The following is an 18,781-nucleotide window of genomic DNA, read 5'->3' as shown; positions in this document are numbered from 1 at the left end:
GAGTGTAGCAAAGGTTCACCAGACTGATTCCCGGGATGGCAGGACTGACATATGAGGAGAGACTGGATCGACTGGGCCTGTATTCACTGGAGTTTAGAAGGATGAGAGGGGATCTCATAGAACCATATAAAATTCTGATGGGACTGGACAGGTTAGATGCAGGAAGAATGTTCCCGATGTTGGGGAAGTCCAGAACCAGCAGACATAGTCTAAGGATAAGGGGTAAGCCATTTAGGACTGAGATGAGGAGAAACTTCTTCACTCAGAGTTGTCAACGTGTGGAATTCCCTACCGCAGAGAGTTGTTGATGCCAGTTCATTGGATATATTCAAAAGGGAGTTAGATATGGCCCATACGGCTAAAGGGATCAATGGGTATGGAGAGAAAGCAGGAAATGGGTACTGAGTTGAATGATCAGCCATGATATTGAATGGTGGTGCAGGCTCGAAGGGCCGAATGGCCTACTCCTGCACCTATTTTCTATGTTTCTATGTTTAAACAATCCTTATCTACATAATATATAGCATAGTTTTGCTATGAGACCTTTCTGTGCTACTTTAAATTCAATCTTTTACGACGCAATTTTTGCTTTGGCATGCTAAAGAGGTCAATATGCCTTTTGAGGCCCAGAGAAACCACTTGGCATTAACCAAAATAATAGTAGAAATACCCAGCCAAAAAAAAGATTTTAAAGCAAACTTTACAGCACTACGGGGGTGAAATTGGGTGCCTTTGTGCCTCCCGTTAGCGCCCTCTAATGGGGTGCAAATGCTTTGTGACCGGGCACAGTGATGACATCGACTCCCACCATATTCGGCGGGAATTTTGTGGCGGCGCTACGACATTGTGTCCCAATCGCCTTTGCCCGAAGATCGTGACGTCATCGGTGTGCGTAGCGCCCCGGACCCTAAATTGACTTCCGTCCCCTGCAGCAGCGACAGGCAAAATCACCGGCAGCTGCAGGAGGCATGCATCAGGCGGCCGGCCGCTTCGGGGGCAATGCTTAAAGGTGAGGTGGCCGAGGTAAGTAAAAAAGAAACTTAACTTTCTTCTTTTTTTCCCCCCGAGTTCCTGCCTGCGATCGATCAGCCCGGCACTCCTCTTGAGTGTAGGGCTGATCGCGCGGGATCGCGGCTGCCGTGGTGGTCCAGGTAGGTACTTTTTATTTTGCAGACCCTGCAGCGATGGCTCTTCCCTTTTAGGTAAGGAAGGAATCTTGAATGCGGCAGCTGTGTGCCTCGCTGCTGAAGTCACCGCCCTGTTCTGCACTCCAAGAAAGAAGTGGAGCGCAAACTGCGAATTTTAATTTTAAAAAGTTTGAAATCAAACTTTAAAAAAATTAGCGCCCCAAACGGGCAATAGTGAATTTCTCCCCCTAGAAAAATGTTTGATTAGGACTGTGTACTTGGTTAATAACAATAATCCAAATAGCATTAAATTTGCATGATACCAGAAAAGATAAAATGCATATCGAGAAATACTACAAAGAGTAAAAGAATCCAAACTTATTTTCTGTTTAAAGATTCTTAATTGTATTTAGCTAGGGCCAAATTTAATAATCAGACTATTTTGATTTGAAGTTACATTGACATTTCTGCCCTTTTATAACTTATTAGTTCGGTCCCGACCTCGGCTCCCGCCGGTTCTGCCGGAAGCGGAGGCCGGGACCAGCGTGGAGCGGGGGTTGGAAGCGGAGGCCAGGAGCGGCGAGGCCCAGAGGAGTGACGAGGTCAAGGCCCAGGAGTGGCACAGCGTAGACCAGCAGTGGGATCGGGGCCCAGGGAAGGAGCAGCACGGACTAGCAGCGAGGACGTGAGGCCTCCACTGCGTCCTATGAATCCCAGGGAGAGAGGTCCTGTGGGAAGGAGGAAGGAGGAAGGAGGACCGTAGGAGTATGTTTGTTTGTTTGTGTGTATGTACTAGGCCCATGCAGCATAGCCTGGTCTCCAGTGTCTTGGATCGCCTTGCCACTGGACCAAGACCTTGCTCTGCCAAGCCTGTGTGGTAGCTGGTGTGCAACGGCCTTCCCACATTAAAAGAATTCACACACAGGGATCTTCCACCCTTTAAAATGAAGTTTGGGACCTGGAATGTTAGGACCCTCAGGGACAACCCGAACAGCGACAGACTCGGAATGCCATACTACTATCATTACCCGGGAACCCGTACATTTCGACATAGACAGCACCGCCCTAAGCAAGACCCAGCAGGTAGGGGAAAGCCAGCTCAAGGAACTCGAGTTACACCTTCTTCTGGAAAGGTAAAACAGAAGAACAATGCCGCCTCCATGGGGTAGGCTTCGCCATTAAAAAATGAGCTTGTTGGCCGTCTCAGAGATGCCCCTTGCAGGATAAACAAACGCCTCATGACCCTTTGGCTCACCCTAGCCTAGAACCAGTGCACTACGGTCATCGGTGCGTATGCCCCAACACTGGAAGGCACAAGCAAGCCCCAGGTGGGCAGAGGAAACATTTCAAGAACAACCTCAAAGCCCTCTCGATAAAATGCAACATCCCCACCGACATCTGGGAGTCACTGGCCAAAGACCGCCCGAAGTGGAGGAAGAGCATCCGGGAGGGCGTTGAGCACCTCGGGTGTCGTCGCCGAGAGCATGCAGAAAGCATGCGCAGGCAGTGGAAGGAATGTGCGGCAAATCAGTCTGCCCACCCACCCTTTCCTCTGTCCCATCTGTGACAGAGACTGTAATTCCCGTATTGGACTGTTCATCACCTAAGAACTCTCTTTTAGAGTGGAAGCAAGTCTTCCTTGATTTCGAGAGACTGCGTATGATGATGATGATGATGATGAAAGCTACAGGCGTGACCGAAGAGGAATTCTCCTCCAGCCTTGAACAATCCCTGTCCCGAGTCCCAGCAGGCAACAAGCTGATCCTCCTTGGTGACTAATGCCAGAGTTGGAAAGGACACAGACCTCTGGGGAGGTGTGATCGGCAGAGAGGGAGTAGGGAAAACCAACTCCAATGGTATCCTCCTCCTGATGAAATGTTCAGAACATGGCCTCGTCATAACCAACACTTTGTTCCGTCAGAGAGACAAGTACAAGGCTTCATCGCAACACCCTCGCTTCAAGCAATGGCATCCGCTAGACTAACTCATTGTCCGAACAAGGGACTGCAAGATATCCATATCACCCGCGCCTTGACCGGAGCTGACGACTGCTGGACGGACCACCGCCTAATCCGCTCTGTCATCTCCATCAATGTAGCCCTAAAGCAGCAGCAGCAGCAGAAATGCTGCCGCAGGAAAATCAACGTTGGAGCTCTCGAAGGGCTTTCTTAGCAGGGTCTATCAGCCAGCGCCTCACTACCAACCTGATGACTCCCAGTGACCCAGAGACACACAGTGTTCACAGTGTCTGGTCTGCTCTCAAGGCCTCCATATTTAACACCTTAGAAATGACGCTTGGTCACTCATCCTGGAAACACCAAGATTGGTTCGGCGAGAATGACCAGGAGATCTAGGAGCTTATAAGCTGCAAGCGCAAGGCATTCCTGAACTGGAAACCGCAACACAACTCAAGAGCAAGAAAGCAGTTCTACGGACATCTGAAGGCCGAGGTCCAACAACAATCTTGTGACCAAATCATTACAAATGGTTATGATTTGGTGACCATTACAGAAACGTGGTTGCAGGGTGGCCAAGACTGGGAATTAAACATACAGGGGTCTGACAATTTGGAAAGATAGACAAGAAGGGAAAGGAGGTGGGATAGCTCTGTTAATAAAGGATGATATCAGGGCAGTTGTGAGAGACGATATTGGCTCGAATGAACAAAATGTTGAATCATTGTGGGTGGAGATTAGAGATAGTAAGGGGAAAAAGTCACTGGTGGGCGTAGTTTATAGGCCCCCAAATAATAACTTCACGGTGGGGCGGGCAATAATCAAGGGAATAATGGAGGCATGTGAAAAAGGAACGGCAGTAATCATGGGGGATTTTAACCTACATATCGATTGGTCAAATCAAATCGCACGGGGTAGCCTTGAGGAGGAATTCATAGAATGCATACGAGATTGTTTTAGAACAGTATGTTACAGAACCTACAAGGGAGCAAGCTATCTTAGATCTGGTCCTGTGTAATGAGAGAGGAATAATAAACGATCTCCTAGTAAAAGATCCTCTCTGAATGAGTGATCACAGTATGGTTGAATTTGTAATACAGATTGAGGGTAAGGAAGTAGTGTCTCAAACGAGCATACTATGCTTAAACAAAGGGGACTACAGTGGGATGAGGGCAGAGTTGGCTAAAGTAGACTGGGAACACAGACTAAATGGTGGCACAATTGAGGAACAGTGGAGGACGTTTAAGGAGCTCTTTCATAGTGCTCAACAAAAATATATTCCAGTGAAAAAGAAGGGCGGTAAGAGAAAGGATAACCAGCCGTGGATAACCAAGGAAATAAAGGAGAGTATCAAATTAAAAACCAATGCATATAAGGCGGCCAAGGTTAGTGGGAAACTAGAAGATTGGGAAAATTTTAAACGACAGCAAAGAATGACAAAGAAAGCAATAAAGAAAGGAAAGATAGATTACGAAAATAAACTTGCGCAAAACATAAAAACAGATAGTAAAAGCTTTTACCGATATATAAAACGGAAAAGAGTGACTAAAGTAAATGTTGGTCCCTTAGAAGATGAGAAAGGGGATTTAATAATGGGAAATGTGGAAATGGCTGAGACCTTAAACAATTATTTTGCTTTGGTCTTCACAGTGGAAGACACAAAAACCATGCCAAAAATTGCTGGTCACGGGAATGTGGGAAGGGAGGACCTTGAGACAGTCACTATCACTAGGGAGGTAGTGCTGGACAGGCTAATGGGACTCAAGGTAGACAGGTCCCCTGGTCCTGATGAAATGCATCCCAGGGTATTAAAAGAGATGGCGGAAGTTATAGCAGATGCATTCGTTATAATCTACCAAAATTCTCTGGACTCTGGGGAGGTACCAGCGGATTGGAAAGCAGCTAATGTAACGCCTCTGTTTAAAAAAGGGGGCAGACGAAAGGCAGGTAACTATAGGCCGGTTAGTTTAACATCTGTAGTGGGGAAAATGCTTGAAGCTATCATTAAGGAAGAAATAGCGGGACATCTAGATAGCAATAGTGCAATATGTACTTATGTTCTTCTGTTCATACTGCAATTACAAATTTAAGTTTCAAACTGGCTAGCTGGCTGGCTCTCCCTCCTGGTGCTTTGCACGCCTACCCTGTCCCCTGGCCGAATGGCCTCAGCCTCCCTCGCAGCTCAAAGGCTGCTTCCTGTGTCTTCGGCTGCCGTCGAGCCACTGCCGCCGCCCCTATCCCCTGGCCGAATGGCTTCCGCCTCCTTCGCAGCTCGAAGGCTACTTGCTGTGTCTTCGGCTGCCGTCCAGCCAATGCCGCCGCCTTTTTACTTCTTTCTTTTACTTTTGACCCTGCTGCTGCTGCTTCACTCTCCGGTCTGCCCGCTCCCGTTGCTGCTCCCGACTAGCTCGGTCTGGGCCTCGAGCCTTGGGCTTTATAAAGGATATGATAACGGCACACTTAGATAATATCAACGGGATTAAACAAAGTCAATGTGGATTTATGAATGGAAAATCACGTTTAACAAATCTACTGGAGTGTTTTTGAGGATGTAACTGCTAGAATAGATAAGGGAGAACCAGTGGAAGTAGTTGGATTTTCAGAAGGCCTTTAATAAAGTCCCACATAAGAGGTTAGTGTGCAAAATTAAAGCACATAGGATTGGGGGTAATGTATTGGCATAGATTGAAAATTGGTTAACTGACAAGAAACAGAGAGTAGGAAAAAATGGGTCTTTTTCAGGGTGGCGCGTGGATTCACTCTGGAGCATCTGCGATGCTGAGGATGTCGTGAATAGCACGTTTAGTGAGTTGGTCACACCGCAGGTAAAGGTTACACAGGCAGATCGGGAATGGGTGACCATCAGGAAGTGCAGTAGAAGAATGGTAGTGCAGGGTCATCTCCCTCCAAAACAGATATACCACCTTGCGTATTGTTGGGGGAGATGGATCATCAGGGGAAGGCAGCAGCAGCCAAATTCATGGCACCAGGGGTGGCTCTGCTGCACAGGAGGGCAGGAAAGAGTGGGAGAGCTATAGTAATAGGGGATTCTATTTTAAGGAGAATAGATAGGCGTTTCTGAGGCCACAAACGAGACTCTAGGATGGTATGTTGCCTCCCTGGTGCAAGGGTCAAAGATGTCTCGGAGCGGCTGCAGGGCATTCTGGAGGTGGGGGGGGTGGGGGGTGAACAGCCAGTTGTCGTGGTGCATATAGGTACCAATGATATAGGTAAAAAGCGGGATGAAGTCCTACAAGCTGAGTTTAGGGAGCTAGGAGTTAAATTAAAAAGTAGGACCTCAAAGGTAGTATTCTCAGGATTGCTACCAGTGCCACGTGCTAATCAGAGTAGAAATAGCAGGATAGTTACGATGAATACGTGGCTTGAGGAATGATGCTAGAGGGAGGGATTCAAATTTCTGGGACATTGGAACCGGTTCTGGGGGAGGTGGGACCAGTACAAACAGGATGGTCTGCACCTGGGCAGGACTGGCACCGATGTCCTAGGGGGATTGTTTGCTAGTGCTGTCGGGAGGATTTAAACTCATAGGGCAGGGGGATGGGAACCTATGCAGGGAGACAGAGGGAAGTAAAATGGGGTCAGAAGCAAAAGGTATACAAGAGAAAAGTAGAAGTGGAGGGCAGAAACATCAAAAAGGGCCACATTACAACATAATTCTAAAAGGACAGAGTGTTTAAAAAAACAAGCCTGAAGGCTCTGTCTCAATGCGAGGAGCATTCGTAATAAGATGGATGAATTAACTACGCAGATAGCTGTTAATGGATATGATGTAATTGGGATTACGGAGACATGGCTCCAGGGTGACCAAGTCTGGGAACTCAACATCCAAGTGTATTCAATATTCAGTAAAGATAGACTGAAAAGAAAAGGCGGTGGAGTAGTGTTGTTGGTTAAAGAGGAGATTAAAGCAATAGTAAGGAAGGACATTAGCTTGGATGAGGTGGAATCTGTATGGGTAGAGCTGCGGAACACCAATGGGCAGGAAACGCTAGTGGGAGCTGTGTACAGACCACCAAACAGTTATAGTGAGGTTGGGGATGGCATAAAACAGGAAATTAGGGATGCATGCAATAAAGGTACAGCAGTTATCATAGGTGACTTTAATCTACATTTAGATTGAGCTAAACAAACTGGTAGCAATATGGTGAAGGAGGATTTCCTGGAGTGAATAAGGGATCGTTTTCTAGACCAATATGTCGAGGAACCAACTAGAGAGCTGGCCATCCTAGACTGGGTGTTGTGTAATGAGAGGATTAATTAGAAATCTTGTTGTGTGAGGCCCTTGGGGAAGAGTGACCATAATATGGTAGAATTCTTCATTTAAGGTGGAGAGTTAGTTAATTCAGAGACTAGAGTCCTGAACTTAAAGAAAGATAACTTCGACAGTATGAGATGTGAATTGGCTAGGATAGACTGGAGAATGATACTTAAAGGGTTGATGGTGGATAGGCAATGGCAGACATTTAAAGATCACATGGATGAACTTCAAAAATTGACATCCCTGTCTGGCGCAAAAATAAAATGGGGAAGGTGGCTCAACAAGGGAAATTAGGAATAGCGTTAAATCCAAGGAAGAGGCATATAAATTGGCCAAAAAAAGCAGCAAACCTGAGGACTGGGAGAAATTTAAAATTCAGCAGAGGAGGACAAAGGGTTTAATTAGGAGGGGGGAAATAGAATGAGAGAGTAAGCTTGCAGGGAACATAAAAACTGACTGCAAAAGCTTCTACATATATGTGAAGAGAAAAAGATTAGTGAAGACAAGTGTGGGTCTCTTACAGTCAGAATCAGATGAATTTATAATGGGGAACAAAGAAATGGCAGACCAATTGAACAAATACTTTGGTTCTGTCTTCACTAAGGAAGACACAAATAACCTTCCGGAAATACTAGGGGACCAAGGGTCCAACGAGAAGGAGGAACTAAAGGAAATCCTTATTAGTCAGGAAATTGTGTTCGGAAACTTGATGGGATTGAAGACTGATAAATCCCCAGGGCCTGATAGTGTGCATCCCAGAGTACTTAAGGAAGTGGCCCGAGAAATAGTGGATGCATTGGTGGTCATTTTCCAAATTCTATAGACTCTGAATCAGTTCCTATGGATTGGAGGGTAGCTAATGTAACTCCACTTTTTAAAAAAAGGAGGCAGAGAGAAAACAGGGAAAACCGGTCAGCCTGACATCGGTGGTGGGGAAAATGTTGTAATCAATTATTAAAGATGTCATAGCACATTTGGAAAGCAGTGACAGGATCGGTCCAAGTCAGCATGGATTTATGAAAAGGAAATCATGCTTGACAAATCTTCTAGAATTTTTTGAGGATGTAACGAGTAGTGTGGACAAGGGGCAGCCAGTGGATGTGGTGTATTTGGACTTTCAAACGGTCTTTGACAAGGTCCCACACAAGAGATTAGTGTGCAAAATTAAAGCACATAGTATTGGTGGTAATGTACTGACGTGGATAGAGAACTGGTTGGCAGACAGGAAGCAAAGAGTAGGAATAAACGGGTCCTTTTCAGAATGGCAGGCAGTGACTAGTGGGGCACCGCAAGGTTCAGTGCTGGGACCCCACTTATTTACAATATACATTAATGATTTAGATGAAGGAATTGAATGTAATATCTCCAAGTTTGCAGATGACACTAAGCTGGGTGGCAGTGTGAGCTGTGAGGAGGATGCTAAGAGGCTGCAAGGTGACTTGGACAGGTTAGTTTATTGGGCAAATACATGGCAGATGCAGTATAATGTAGATAAATGTGAGGTTATTTATCCACTTTGGTGGTGAAAGCAGGAAGGCAGATTATTATCTGAATGGTGACAGATTAATAAAAGGGAGGTGCAACGAGACCTGGGTGTCATGGTACATCAGTCATTGAAAGTTGGCATACAGGTACAGCAGGTGGTGAAGAAGGCAAATGGCATGTTGGCCTTCATAGCGAGAGGATTTGAGTATAGGAGCAGGGAGGTCTTGCTGCAGTTGTACAGCGCCTTGGTGAGGCCACACCTTGAATATTGTGTATAGTTTTGGTCTCCTAATCTGAGGAAGGACATTCTTGCTATTGAAGGAGTGCAGCGAAGGTTCACCAGGCTGATTCCTGGGATGACAGGATTGACTTATGAAGAAAGACTGGATCGACTAGGTTTATATTGAATCGAATTTAGAAGAATGAAGGGGGATCTCATAGAACCATATAAAATTCTGACAGGATTGGACAGGTTGGATGCAGGAAGAATGTTCCCGATGTTGGGGAATTCCAGAACCAGAGGTCACAGTCTAAGGATAAGGGGTAAGCCATTTAGGACCGAGATGAGGAAAAACTTCTTCACTCAGAGTTGTGAGCATGTGGAATTCTCTACCACAGAAAGTTGTTGAGGCCAGTTCGTTAGATATATTCAAAGGGAGTTAGATGTGGCCCTTACGGCTAAAGGGATCAAGGGGTATGGAGAGAAAGCAGGAATGGGGTACTGAAGTGCATGATCAGCCATGATCATATTGAATGATGGTGCAGGCTTGCAGTACTGAATGGCCTACTCCTGCACCTATTTTCGATGTTTCTATAATAGACTCCAGCATTTTCCCCACTACTGATGTCAGGCTAATCTGTCTGTAGTTCCCCCTTTTCTCTCCCTCCTTTTTTAAATAGTGGGGTTACATTTGCCACCCTCCAATCTGCAGGAACTGTTCCATAATCTATCGAATTTTGCAAGATGACAACCAATGCATCTACTATTTCCATGGCTACCTCTTTCAGTAATCCTGGATTTATCTGCCTTCAGTCCCATTAGTTTATCCAGCACTATTTTCTTACTAATTATCATTTCCTTTCATTCCTCTTGCTCACTAGACCCTTGGTTCCCTAGCATTTCTGGGACATTATTTGAGCCCTTTTCTGTGAAGACAGAACCAAAGTATTTATTTAATTGTTCTGCCATTACTTTGTTCCCCATTACAAATTCTCCCATTTCTGTCTGCAAAGGACCTACATTTGTCTTTACTAATCTTGTTCTTTTTACGTACTTGAAGAAACTTTTGCAGTCGGTTTTTATGCTCCTTGCAAGTTTACTCTCGTACTCTCTTTTTTCCCCCTCTTAATCAATCTCTTGGTCCTTTTTTAGCTGAATTCTAAACTGTTCACAATCCTCAGGCTTGCTACTTTTTCTGGCAACTTTGTATAACTCCTCTTTGTATCTAATACTATCCTTAATTTATTTTGTTAGTCATGGTTGGACCACTTTTCCTTTTTGTGTTTTTATGCCAGAAAGGAATGTATAACTGTTGCAATACATGCATTTGTTCCTTAAATATTAGCCATTGCCTATCCAGCGTCGTGCTTTTAATGAATCTTCCCAATCTATCGTAGCCAATTGATTCCTCATACCTTCGTAGTTTCCTTTGTTTAGATTTAGGACCCTAGTTTTGGATAGGACTACTTCACTTTCCATCTTAATAAAGAATTCAATCATGTTATGGTCACTCTTCCCTAAAGGACCCCGCACAACATGACTGTTAATTAACCCCTTCTCATTACACAATGCCCAATCGAGGATAGCCTGTTCTCTAGTTGGCTCCTCAACATACTAAACTAAAAAAAACATTTTGTACATACTCCAGGAATTCATCTGCCACAGTATTATTACTAATTTGGTTTGGCCAGTCTATACGTAGATTAAAGTCATCTACGATTACTGTAGTACCCTTGCTACATGCTTCTCTAATTTCCTGTTTGATGCCATCCCCTACACTACCACTACTGTTTGGAAGCCTATAGACAACTCCCACCAATGTTTTCTGCCCCTTAGTGCTTTTTCTTTGACCTCACCAAAAGCCTTCGACACTGTCAACTGTGAGGGATTACGGAGCGTTCTTCTCAAGTTCGGCTGCCCTCAAAAGTTTGTTACCATCCTCCGCCTGCTTCACGATGACAGGCAAGCCATGATCTTGACCAATGGATCCACCACAGACCCAATTCACATACAGACTGGGGTCAAGCAAGGCTGTGTTGCCGCACCAACACTCTTCTCGATCTCCGTGGCTGCAATGCTCCACCTCACCCTCAGTAAGCTCCCCGCTGAAGTGGAGCTAATCTACAGAACAAACAGGATAATGTTCAACCTCCGTCGCCTCCAGTCCAGATGCAAGGTCTTCCCATCCTCTGTCACCTGAATTGCAGTATGCAGACGACGCTTGCGCCTGTGAATGCTCGGAGGCTGAACTCCAAACCATTGTCCACACCTTCACCGAAGCATACGAGAGCATAGGCCTTACACTAAACATCCGTAAGATAAAGGTCCTCTACCAACCTGCCCCTGCCACACAGTACTTTCCTCCCGATTATCAAAATCCATGAGGCCTTGGACAACGAGGACCATTTTCCATACCTCAGGAGCCTACTGTAAACCAGGGAAAATGTCTGACTAGGTCCAACTCCACCTTCAGCGTACCAGTGCTGCCTTCGGTCGCCTGAGGAAGTGCGTGTTTGACGACCAGGACCTCAAGCCTGGCACCAAGCTGATGGTCTACAGAGCAGTAGTGATACCTGCCATCTTATATGCTTCAGAGACATGGACTATGTACATCAGACACCTCAAAGCACTGGAAAAGTACCACCAACGCAGATCGTGCAAATTCGTTAGCGAGACAGGTGCACCAACGTCTGTGTTCTCGCTCAGGCCAACATCCCCAGCCTTAAAGCATTGACCATGCTCAATCAGCTCCAATGGATGGGCCACATCGTTCGCATGCCTGATAGGAGACTCCCAAAACAAGCACTCTACTCTGAGCTCTGAAAGAGTAAGCGAGCCTCAGGTGGGCAGAGGAAACACTTCAAGGACACCCTCAAAACCTCCATGGAAAAAGGGCAACATCCCCACTAATACCTGGGAATCCCTGGCCCAAGACCACTTAAAGTGGAGGAGTAGCATCCGGGAAGGCGCCTAACACCTCGAGTCTGTTCACCAGGAGCAAGCGGAGGCCAAGCGCAAACAGCACAAGGAGCGCACGACAACCCAAGCACTCCCCCCACCCGTCCCTTCAACCAACGCCCCTTCAACCACCGTCTGCCCCACCTGAGACTGTTGGTCCTGCATCAGTCTCATCAGCCACCTGAGAACTCATTTTTAGTGTGGAAGCAAGTCACCTTTCACTCCGAGGGACTGCCAAAGAAGAGATGAACCTGTTAGTTTCTTGAATTTTTTATAGTCATCTTATAGATGGGATTTTGTATATGTTGGTGTACCCAAAATGACATTGATCTAAGTCTGGAACCAAAACAATTCCTGAATAAATAGATTGCTTTAATTACTTTATAAGCTTGTATTGCATTTTTCAGAGTGAGATTTTTTAATTAATTCTTATTACTGTAAGTACTGGAAAAGTTCAAACCAGGTGCTTTAATTACAACATGGAATCAGGTAAATGTTTGTGTTTATCCTCTGTAAGCAGTCGTCCTAAACCCAGATGTCATTATTCACCTTTCCATCAACCACAAATCTACCCGTATAATGTTGACAAGGTCACTGCTCAATCACTAACTCTGATGTTGCATTCCACAATGTTTTTTTTAAAGTTCCTCTGCTCTTTTGTCCCAAATCTCTAACCCATTGCTTCAAAATGTTAAACACTTCCATTTTAAAGTGGACCCCTTAATCTCCTCTTTAGTGAAAAACACCCCAATTTATGTGACATTTAGTACATATTAAGTAAATCAATTAAATTGAAATATTTGATTTGACAGAGTATGTAAAATATTCTCTCCGTTTTAGGGTCTAGCAGCATTACAACACTGTGAAGGTGATCAAAAAGTCATGCCACATCCATTTTATGGACTAGAAGGCCATCCTAGGACAAGAAATGTCCAAATCTTATCCCTACTTGAATCGTTTTAAGCTTGTCAGCTACTAACTGATGCTGGACATTCAAATAAGGGATGGACAAGAAAATTGCCACTGATATAGCCAGGCTATCAGTGAATTGGCTCTGATCATGAAACCCAGCTTGATCAACTGAGTTGTACAAAAGGATCCAGCCCTGGTCAGGGAATTCACCTGCTCTCTCAAATGAAAAAGTGAATCATTGACTAGAATGATTGTAGAAAATGTTGTGAAGATCTCCATCATCATTATCATCATCTTAAACAGTCCCTCGGAATCGAGGAAGACTTGCTTCCACTCTTAAAATTAGTCCTTGGGTGGCTGAACAGTCCAATACGAGAGCCACAGTCCCTGTCACAGGTGGGACAGATAGTCGTTGCGGGTAAGGGAGGGTGGAACAGATTTGCCGCACACTCTTTCTGCTGCCTGCGCTTGATTTCTGTATGCTCTCGGCGATGAGACTCGAGGTGCTCAGCGCCCTTCTGGATGCACTTCCTCCACTTAGGGCGGTCTTTGGCCAGGGACTCCCAGGTGTCGGTGGGGATGTTGCACTTTATCAGGGAGGCTTTGAGGGTGTCCTTGTAATGTTTCCTCTGCCCACCTTTGGCTCGTTTGCCGTGAAGGAGTTCCGAGTAGAGCGCTTGCTTTGGGAGTCTCGGGTCTGGCATGATGCCTCAGTACGGTGTCACTTGCTTTTTCAATACTGCCTTAGGCACTAAATTAGTCCATCTGTTCAAATGCCTTCGTGGACTTGGCATCAAGATCTTCTTTATTGGCATCCTTCAGTTTTGTTTTGGCTTCAGCTGGGACAGCTGATCCCTCCGTATAAGTCTCTTAATTCAGTCTGTGGGGTAACATGAGCACTTGGATGTATTTAACTGATGTGCATCATGAGATGGTCATACTAACCCAGCTGGCCAGTTATAAACGATCTTGCCATCCAAGATCTAACAATTTCTGCAATTGTCCCTCTTTCAGCAACAACAACTTGTATTTATATAGCGCCTTTAACGTAGTGAAACGTCCTAAGGCGTGGTGTGAACTGTATCGAAATCACAGTTTTGGTCTTCCACAAGACCACTTTTCCGGGCCTGGACCTATTTCACTAGCTTACAAATGTAATAGTCTAGTTATATGCCTTGCCCAGAAGGCTTTTGTTAGAACACATTTTATTGTTGCATACGGGCCATTTCTTCTTTCTTCAGCATTAAGCTCTGTCTCCCGGCTGCTATTCAACACCGTCCTTGCACAATGTATTGTGAAATCATCTAACCTCTGATTTTAAGGGAACGAGGTTTCCCGCTCATCTGCCGTTACTTTCGGAAAGCCGTGGAAACCCCAGAAGAAGGTTTTACCTGGCGTTTCCGCGGTTCTCGCGCCGAAGTTCCGACAGACGCGCGGGAGCAGTCGCAAGGTATGACTTGGTTCTGGTCCAGCTCTCAGTCGGCTGGAAACCAAATTGAAGAAGTCGAGTCCGAGTTGCTGGAAACATGATATGGATTTAAGCACAGGCGAGGATAGATTCCAACAATCCCTTTTTAATTGCAAAACATTTCAATTAAAGTTACTGATCCATTAACATAAGTAGTAACTAGCAGATACCATTCTATTTGAAAGACGTGTATATTAAAACAAATGACAAAAGCATAGAATGTTTTTAACTGTCATGGTCGGTATAAAATGTCCAGTTTGTGCATGATCTTTTGTAGTACAGTACATTTTCTTTTAGCCTACGAATCCTTTAAATGGGGGAGGGGATCGAGAATGTTGATTATTCGTCATGTGACTTTAAAGATAAGGTAGTGTCCCTGTCTCACGGAGAATGACCTGCTGGTAAATTCCAGTGTAGAATGTAATCTGGATAGTAACTCTGGATACGATGCCCGAGGCACGGCAGTTCATTATAATGTTCTCAACGTTCCGCCTACCTGCACATTTTCCACCCGCTCTACTTGAAGGAGCAAATTCCTAACAGCAGCTATATATAAATGTCATTTTGAGTTAAAATATCGGTAGCGGAAAACTAGCCATGCGGCGATTCAGCGTAAAAAAAAAGCTGCTACTTGGCAGCGCGTCGCATTTGATGTAGGCAAATGGCCGAATGTATCTTTCCGTTGGTGTTTATGCAACCGATTTCTGCCGAGGTTTCAGTGTCTTTGGAGGGCGAGGGTTCAGCCATTGGATTTGAGTGGGGAATCATGAAAAACATTTACAGCGTGTCTTAATGCAGCCAACAGACCGGGGTCTTTGGATCCTTTTCAAATAGAGGGATAAAGAGGAGTGTTCAGATCAATTTTTAACCAATTTTTATTTTTCAAAAATGCAGTTTTTAAAAAAAACTGTTAAAACTTTAACTTTGTATAGAGAGGTTGGATATTTGCAGCACGAATCCAGATCTGCAAATAACGATCCGTCGTTTTATGTCCGTCTCTTCCTTGCCCTCTGAATACGAGTCTTGAGCCGAGCTCTAGTTTTGACTTGTAATGCAGTCAGTCCACAGTCCGTGTTGGAGGGGAGGGAGGAGCATCGCCATTTAGTGCCATTGCCAGGCGCGGCGCCTGCCCAAGCCAGTAGATTTCTATAGTGAGCGCGCAGCCAGCCAATGGGAGCGGGCGGACAGTGCTGTCTCCGGGAGCGCAGCGCAGCGCTCGGGTGCTGAGGCTGCCGGGCGCGGTGAAGCGGCCCAGAACTCTTTGACCATCAGCGCCGGGGGGATTGAAGGGCGGCAGCCGGTAAGAGGGCCGGGCGGTGGCTGTAAGTGCCTCTGTTGTCTATGGTGCTGCTGCTGCTTGGGGATTCGGGGCTCGAGTTCGGCCGCCTCTTCTTCATGTCTGTTTGCAGGGTTTGTGTACACACTAAAAGCGCGGGCTCCCCGGCCGTGGATTTTCACTAAAATCATTGAAAGACCAACCGCTCCTGAGCGCCGAGCCCGCGGACCGGAATCCTCGACACCGCGCCGGGACTGAGCACCGGGGTGGGGGAAGGGGAAGGGTCACCGCCTCCAGACACCCCGCAGCCCCTCCGCTCCCCGGGAACACAGCCCTCCCTCCCACGGGAACACAGACACCTCCTCTGGAATGCAAGCTCCCCGGGATCACTCTAACCCTGCTTCATCAGAACACCATGGGCGATCAACTCCTTAAATGGAAAAATAAAACTTGTTTTGAAGATTCTGGTTGAGGGGACGAGGAAAGGCGAGGGACGAAAAAATTTGGCAAAAGAACCTAAGACCTCATGGGAAACTATTCATGTTATATAGACGAAAATAACATTTTGTTGCTGCAGTCTCTGACTTACTGGATTCCATTTATCTCTGAATAACAAAGGAAGGGAGAAGTGACGAAATACCTGTTGTACTGGTTTTCAAGAAAGGACTAGTATAATTCCTGCAATTAAAACCCAGTTAAGTTAAAATCTATGATAATGTAAAAGTATTTTAGAGAACTGAGTTAACACGAGTTCATTAAAACAAAGAGCTGTTTAGTATCTGCTGTAAATGAAGTGACTGGTAAAATATCTTTCAATGTTTATTTTTAGGACTTTCAGGAAACATTTGGGGAGGTGTCATTTTAGCAAGAATGAAGAGCTGTGAAATTGGTGATTAAGAAGGTTGAAAGTGTCCAGGTAAATCTCTCAAACTATTAGTTGGAAATGCTTGTGAACAGATGTTTTTCCCCAGTGATAACAGTTGAGATATTTTTAAAGTATTTGATATTGTTCCCTGAAATTTGTTTGGTACTGAACAGACCATAATGGTTTTAAATAAAAGTAGTTGATAGGTGGTGCTTAGTTTTTAAAAAATACTGCTGATTAAAAGGCCTCAAGTTCTAAATCCATCGATGGGAAATATGAATATGGAATTTGTAAATTGACTAAAAGGAAAATAAATCTGGAGTGTGGCTCTATCAAGAGCATTTGATTATTTCAAAACACAACTTTAAGAGGAGGATAGTATCCTAACCATTTTGAGCTACGAACAGTACTTAAAAATGAGGTTGTCATCATCATCACAGGCAGTCCCTCGAAGTCGAGGATGACTTGCTTCCACACTAAAAGTGAGTTCTCAGGTGACAGGTGTCCAATGAGGGAGCTTACAGTCTCTGCCACAGGTGGGGCAGACTGTGGTTGAAGGAAAGGGTGGTCGGGGAGCCTGGGTTGATGCACACACCTGCTGTCCACTCTTTGTTTCTGCTTGTTCTCAGCGATGGGACTGGAGATGCTCAGGGCCCTCCCAGATGTTCTTCCTCCACTTTGGGCGGTCGTGGGCCAAGAATTCCCAGGAGTTGGTGGGGATGTTGCTCTTTGTCAAGGAGGCTTTGAGGGTGTCCTTGAAGAGTTTCCTCTGCTCATCTAGGGCTCGCTTGCCATGTCGAAGCTCCGCGTAGAGCGCTTGCTTTGGGAGTCTCGTGTCGGGCATGCAGACAATGTGGCCCGCCCAATGGAGCTGATCAAGTGTGGTCAATGCTTTGATGGGGTTGTCGGCCTGAGCGAGAACACTGACGGTGCGTTTGTCTTGCCAATAGATTTGCAGGATCTTGCGGAGGCAGCGCTGGTGGTACTTCTCCAGCGTTTTGAGATGTCTGCTGTATATAGTCCACGTCTCTGAGCCATATAGGAGGGCGGGTATCACTACTGCCCTATAGACCATGAGCTTGGTGCCGGATTTGAGGTCCTGGTCTTCAAATACTCTTCCATAAGCGCTGGCGCACTGAAGGCGATGTTGGACCTAGTTGCCAATGTCTACTCTTGCTTGACAGGAGGCTCTCGGGATGGAAAATGGTCCACGTTGACCAAGACCTTGCCATGGATTTTGATAATCGGGGGTCAGTGCTGTGTGGAGGGATCAGGTTGGTAAAGGACCTTTGCTTACGGATGTTTAGTGTAAGGCCCATGCTCTCGAATGCTTCGATGAAGGTGTTGACGATGGTTTGGAGCTTGGCCTCCACGCAAGTGTCGCCTGCGTACTGTAGTACTGTGCACTGTAATGACAGAAAATGGGATGACCTTGGATCCAGCCTGGAGGCAGCGGAGGTTGAACAGATTCCCTTATGTTCTACAATTTAGCTCTACTCCGGCGGGGAGCTTGCTAAGGGTGAGATGTAGCATTGCAGCAAGGAAGATCGAAAAGAGCGTTGGTGGAATGACTCAGCCTTGCTTGACCCCATTCCGGATGTGGATTGGGTCTGTGGTGGATCCACTGGTCAGGGTCATGGCTTGCACGTCATCATGGAGCAAACGGAGGATGGCGACAAACTTTTGAGGGCAGCCGAAACGGAGGGGGCGCTCCATAATCCCTCACGGTTGATGGTGTCAAAGGCCTTTGTGAGGTCAAAGAAAGTGATCTACAAGGGTTGGTGCTGTCCCTTGCATTTCTCTTGTAGTTGTCGCGCGGTAAAGATCATGTCCGTTGTACCCCTTAGTAGACGGAATCCGCATTACGATTCTGGGAGGAGTTCTTTAGCCACAGGGAGAAGACGACTGACGAGGATTCTTGCAATGATATTCCCCGTGGCCAATAGCAGGGAGATTCTTCTGTAGTTACCGCAGTCGGACTTGTCCTCTTTTGCAAAAATGAGGTGCCAACCTGGTGAAGCTACAGCACAAGGCTACTTGCATGCTAAACAGCAGAAGCAGCAAGCTTTCGACACTACCAATGGATCAGATCAAAGCTCTGCAGTCCTGCCACACCCTATGATGAATGGCGGTGGACAATTAAACAATTAACGGGAGGATGAGACTCCACCATCCCCATCCTCAATGATAGCAGAGCCCAGCATGTGAGCGTACATAAGACAAGGCTGAGTGAAGT

The 18,781-nt window shown here is 45.9% G+C and overlaps 1 protein-coding gene across 6 annotated transcripts in view; it reads left to right on the top strand.

Annotated features, from left to right (window-relative positions):
• LOC139243956 (uncharacterized) overlaps window positions 1–18,781 on the top strand; it is a 41,902-nt gene that overhangs the window by 13,150 nt on the left and 9,971 nt on the right. For 2 of the 6 annotated variants that reach the window (XM_070870924.1, XM_070870934.1), the window contains exon 2: window positions 16,510–16,596. The gene's annotated coding sequence lies outside the window, so the exon portion shown is untranslated. Of the gene's footprint in view, window positions 1–15,611; window positions 15,727–16,046; window positions 16,375–16,509; window positions 16,597–17,729; window positions 17,820–18,781 lie in introns of those variants that run through there. The other 4 variants (XM_070870940.1, XM_070870929.1, XM_070870923.1 and 1 more) reach the window with 4 other exon arrangements.

This window comes from Pristiophorus japonicus, chromosome 2, assembly GCF_044704955.1.
Source record: "Pristiophorus japonicus isolate sPriJap1 chromosome 2, sPriJap1.hap1, whole genome shotgun sequence".
Lineage (NCBI taxonomy): Eukaryota > Metazoa > Chordata > Chondrichthyes > Pristiophoridae > Pristiophorus > Pristiophorus japonicus.
This window is presented reverse-complemented; position numbering and strand designations above follow the sequence as displayed.